The sequence below is a fragment of the Alligator sinensis genome, unplaced genomic scaffold (genome assembly GCF_000455745.1).
Source record: "Alligator sinensis unplaced genomic scaffold, ASM45574v1 scaffold2170_1, whole genome shotgun sequence".
Lineage (NCBI taxonomy): Eukaryota > Metazoa > Chordata > Crocodylia > Alligatoridae > Alligator > Alligator sinensis.
Window position 1 is genome coordinate 809 of NW_005844083.1, and position 6,029 is coordinate 6,837.

Sequence of the window (6,029 nt, forward strand, 5' to 3'; positions counted from 1 at the left end):
TGCAAGCATTGGGAGGCCAACTAGGGGCCATGCTGGTATTGACTCACGGCTCGCAACCAGGGAAGAACTGGTGGGGAATGTAGAAGTGCATGGCCACTTGGGCAGCAGCAATCATGAGATGAATGAGTTCATGATCCTGAGGAAAGGAAGGAAAGAGAACAGCAGAGTAAGTCCCCTGGACTTCAAAAAAGCAGACTTTGACTCGGGGAACTGATGGACAGGGTTCCCCGGGAGGTCAGGCTGGGGTGGAAAGGAGTCTAAGAGAGCTGATTGTATTTAAAGAATCCTTACTAAGAGTGCAGGAACAAACCATCCTGAGTCACAGAAAGACTGGCAAGTATGGCAGCAGACCAGCATGGCTTAGCAGGGAACTCTTCGGTGAGCTAAATCACAAAAAGGAAGCTGACAAGAAGTGGAAACTTGGACAAACAGCTAGGGAAGAGTCTAAGAGCATTGCTCAGGCATGCAGGGATGAGACCAGGAAGGCCAAAGCACAACTGGAGTTGCAGCTAGCAAGGGTCATGAAGGGAAACAAAGAAGGGTTTCTACAAATATGGCAACGAGAGGAAGATCAGGCACGTATGGCTCCCTAACTGAATGGGGGAGGCAAGCTATTGACAGAGGATGCAGAAAAGGCTGCAGTGCTCAATGGCTTTTCTACCTCAGTCTTCACAGGCAAGGTCAGCTCCAGACTACTGCACCGGGCAGTAAGTTTGGGGAGGAGGGCAAAAGACCAGATTAGGGACTATTTAGAAAAGCTGGACGGGCACAAGCCCATGGGGCCAGAAAGGATGCTTGCGAGGGTGCTAAGGGAGTTGGCTGATGAGATTGCAGTGCTGCTGGCCATTATCTTTGAAAACTCATGGTGACTGGGAGAGGTCCCAGACGAATGGAAAAGACCAAAGATGGTGCCCATCTTTAAGAAAAGGAAGGAGGAGGACCCGGGGAACTGCAGACTGGTCAGCCTCACCTCAGTCGTTGGAAGAATCGTGGAGCAGATCCTTGATGAATCCATTTCCAAGAAGGTGATTAGGAACAGTCAGCATGGATACACCACACTGAGGATGAATCACGGCTGACCAACCTGATGGCCTTCTGCGATGAGATGACTGGCCCTGTGGATGTGCGGAGAGCAGTGGACATGATATCCCTTGCCACTAGCAAGGCTTTTTTATGGTCTGCCACAACATTTTTGCAAGTAAGCTAAGGGATTGCAGGTTGAATGGACTATAGGGTGGATAGAAAACTTGCTGGATGATTGGGCTCAGAGGTCAGTAGTCAACAGCTCAGCATCTAGATGGCAGCTGATTTCATGTGGCGTGCACCAGGTTCAGTCCTGGGGCCAGATTTGTTCAATATCTTCTTTGGCAACCTGGGATGGAGTGCCTTCTCAGCAAGTTAGCAGACGCCCTCAAAGTGGGTGGAGCAGTAGATCCTCTGGAGGGTAGGGCTGGGATTCGGAGAGACCTCGCCAAGCTGGAGGCTCGACCAAAAGAAATCTCACGCAGTGCAATAAGAACAAGTGCAAAGCCCTGCGCTTAGAACACACTGACTGCAGAGAAACGTGATTGAGAGCAGTGCTAGATCATGGCCTTCATGTGTAATTCCCCCCCAGGCAGAGGGCTAGCGTAAAGCATTATTGTGTCCTTAGTGAAATGGCTCTTACGTGCCGGTCCTCTTCATGGAGCTAACGTGTTGAGTAAATGGGTGCTGTCTGCTCTTCTGGCAGCTACTGCGTTTTTCCATCGTATCTTACCGCCGGCAATCTCGTGGCCCATTGAGATGACGCCAGCAATGGCGATGGAAATATTGTCATCAGTGGGCGTGTCTACATGAGACGCGTTACTGTACAGTTGCCTTATTTGCTGTGCAGTAAGTGCACCATTCTATACGTGCGTGCACTTACTGCACAGTAAATTCCCTGAATCACAGTTAAATTTGCTAGCTGCCAATTCAGGGAGCAAATTTAATCGCACTTATTATGTGTGCAGTAACGTATGCATAGATGTGACTGGGCAGCAAGTTTACTTCTGGGTCTGCCCAGCCACCAAGGCCAGCCCCAAGGCTAAGTTGCCTTATTTGCTGTGCAGTAAGTGCACCATTCTATACGTGCGTGCACTTACTGCACAGTAAATTCCCTGAATCACAGTTAAATTTGCTAGCTGCCAATTCAGGGAGCAAATTTAATCGCACTTAGTATGTGCGCAGTAACGTATGCATAGATGTGACTGGGCAGCAAGTTTACTTCTGGGTCTGCCCAGCCACTAAGGCCAGCCCCAAGGCTAGTGGCCGGGAGTCTCTCTTGCTCCAGGGCTGGGCTTCCTTGCTGGCAGCCCCTGTCTGTAGGCTTTAAAAGCCTGCAGCTATTTTCTGCCCAGGGCCACACAGCACAGGGGCCTGGGCGTGCCACAGCCCTGCTGTGCCTGCCCGTCCTCATCCCAGGGGTACAGCTGAGCCTGTGGCCCCCACTCAGGCCTGCCAGCCCCCAGGGCCACCTGCAGACAGCCGACTGTGCCAGGGCCAGCGCCACCTCCCTGCCGCACACCCCCAGAGGCCTGCCGTGCTACTGCAGGTGCTGAGTGGCGTAGCCTCAGCTGTGCAGCTCCCTGTTGTACACCATGTCCATGCGCTGGGTACCTCAGGGACAGTGATGTCGGGGCCCAGAGACTCTATGAGGGACCCACAATGTCCTCCTTGTTGTTCCCATCTAGGCCCACTGCTACCCGCTTGCGCGTGCCTGTGCTGTCCACCCAACTAGAGCCAGAAGGAGATTGGTGACCTCATGGCACTATGGGGCGATGCAGAGGAACTGCACCAGTTTGAGTGGGACAGGCACTCGAATCCACATTTATGAGCCCCTGTTGGGTGGCATGTGGGAGTGAGGGCACTGCAGGTCGACATGGCAGTGCCACATAAAGGTCGAGGCCTTACAGGCACAGTGGGTAGCCATGACCAACCGCAATTGTTGGTCCAATGTACCCGCAAGACCATGGCCTTTATGCAGTAGCTGACCCATATTCTGGCACCCTGGGGCTCAGGCCACAATTTGGCTGTCTTCATCAGCACAGGTGGCCTGCCCTGCCCTGTCCTCTCCAGTGACATGTCACCATAGGAAGGGCCCTTGGGCATGGACCACCCCATCCTGCCCAGTTCCCCAGCTGCACGGTCCACCAGCAGCTTGGGGAGCCCTGGCCAGCACCTGCCTGCTGGATGGCAGTGGAGGTTGAGGGGCACCCCAGGCTTGCCCCCCTGATCGTTGTAGCTCAGGGTCCCAAACCAAGAGCACAGGTGAGCCTGGGGTAACAGGAGGATCAGGAGCAGCAGGGCGTCGTAGCTTGGGCACCCCTCAGCCTGCACAAGCAGCTTGTTGTGCACTGCCCAGGGCGCACACAGCAGGGGCACCCTTGGGGCACAGTAGCGGCGCACCAGGGGGCTTTGGTTTGAAGAGATGTGTAACCTTTTTTGATTGGGTTAATTGGGTCTATTAGCATAAGTTCATTAGGGTAATTAGGTTAGTTAGCATCTTCTACTTAGTCTTTGCCAAAACTGGGACTTGAAGGAATGCAGTACATCTTTGGTGATTAATGGAGGTTTCATGCTGTTGTTAATTCTCTCCTATTCTAGCTGGGTGATCCGTTTGCCATCACTCCCGTTCTGCGTGATTCCATCTCTTCACTTTGGCTGCAGGATGGATTGTCTTCAACCTTCATAGGTTGTCAGGCTGGAAGGGACCTCGGAAGATCATCGGGTCCAGCTCCCTGCACCAAGCAGGAAAGACAGCCGGGGTCAGGTGGCCCGAGCAAGGTGACCGTCCGGCCTCCTCTTGAGATTTCCAGGGCAGGCGATCGCATCACCTCTGGAGGGGGCTTATTACACTGTCTGGCTACCCTGACTGTTGAAGAAGTTTTTCCTAATGTTGAGCCTGAATTGGTCTTCCAGGAGTTTGTGGCCGTTACCCCTGGTTTTCCTCTCGGGTGCCGTGGGGAACAGTTGCTCACCGAGCCCTTGGCGTGCTCCCCTAGTGCAGAGCTAAGCTGCTACCAGGTCGCCTCTCAGACTTCTTCTTCTCAGGCTGATGAGTCCCAGATCCCTCCACCTTTCCTCGGATGGCTTGCCGTGTAAGCCTCTGATCATACGGGTGGCTCTTCTTTGAGGCTCAATACAGAAATGTCTGGGTGAATTTATTTATTTATTTATTTTTCCTCGTGTCATACCAGAGGTAAGAGGAAAGGATCTTCTATGGTTTTCAACTTTTTAAGACTTCCTACTGACATTTTGCCCATTTGACACTTCAGGAGCTGAGCCCCAGGCTCTCATTCTCAGTGTGGAAGAATCCTCTTGGGAAGGGGGAGTTCTTCATTCCTGCACTTTCTATAGCTTTATACCATCTTATAATGAAATGAAAGGAGTGGGGAGCTGGGTCCAGGGCATTCATAATACCATGAGCGGGGTGGTCACGACTGCTACCCAGCTCAGTGGGAATTGTGGACCTTCACCTGGTGCTGTATTAGGTTCCCGCTTGTGGTGACTTCCTTTCTTGTATGCTATAATTGTTTGACACAGGGCAGAGGACAAAACCCCGGGTGCTGTGAAGAAGTTTTTCCTAATGTTGAGCGAAAATTGGTCTTCTTGGAGTTTGTGGCCGTTACTCCTGGTTTTCCCCTTGGGTGCCGTGGGGAACAGTTGCTCACCAAGCCCTTGGCGTGCTCCCCTAGTGCAGCGGTAAGCTGCTACCAGGTCGCCTCTCAGCCTTCTTCTTCTCAGGCTGAAGAGTTCCAGATCCCTCCGCCTTTCCTCGGATGGCTTGCCGTGTAAGCCTCTGATCATACGGGTGGCTCTTCTTTGAGGCTCAATACACAAATGTCTGGATGATTTTTGTTTTTGTTCGTGCCATACAGGAGGTAAGAGGAATTAAATAACCCTGAAGGTTAATCCTGCATGGCGCACTCAGCCTTGCAGGCATTAATAGAGACATTTAACTGCTTTTAAAAACTAGCTTTTAAAAAAAAAAAAAATCACTTGGAGCCCACAGGCGAGTAATATATTTTGCAGGGTAGTACAATGGGAGTTGTTTGAAAAGTCAACAGACCACACAACAGTGACATGAAATACCTCTGGTATTTCCTAGTATCATGTAGAGGCAACTTGGGGTTATCTCGGTTACTGCAGCATGATACCAACTGGCAGATACTGACTCTTTAATAGCCGCATTATGAGCTCCAGTATGTGAAGTCCTTTTCTCTAAAACATAAGTGAAAGACACAGCTCTTAGCAGGTGATGACTGGTGTCACTGTAGTGAAATCAGGGGAGCCATACTGATTTTTGCTACTCGGGATCTGTCCCAGAGCTCCTTGGAATACTTTGGGTCAATTCACCAAAACCTGCCTGACCGAATTTTGATCTTATTTGTAAAACGGGTTCATCTTCATTGGTGCAATTCTTTATTTTAACAGGTACCAAGAATAGACCCCATGCCCAAATGCCTGGAGAGGTAATGCAGGAAGTTATTTTTCTTTACAAGTTTGATGAACGTCTTCATCCTGCATTACCTTGTTCCCTTTCTTTGAAACCGAGCTCTTCTCTTGAACAAATTGGCTCTCTGCATGCTTATTGGCCAAAGTGGCACAAACGTCATACTAAAGCCTTCGAATGACCCAACAATTTCTGGATTGGAGCCTTGATCCCTCTTGCGTTGAAATCTGTCACATTGATTCGCTGGGCTCTGTGTTAGGTTCATTCTGCACAACAATGAAACCCACTTCTGTGAGGGATGTCTATATTTGAAAGGTCTACTCGGGAAACACGCTTGCCAGAAAGACTGGTTGTCTCATTAATACATAATTGTCTTCCTAAAAGTACAGTAACATAAATGTGGCCAAATTAAAACATACAACGCTACTATCTAAGTATTACGGATGACCATCATAGGCCAATATAAAGCAGACGAATTGACGTTTTTTCCCATAATCTCCTCAACAACTCTAGGGGGTGAATGATCTTTGTAATTAAATATTGGGAACAGACACCC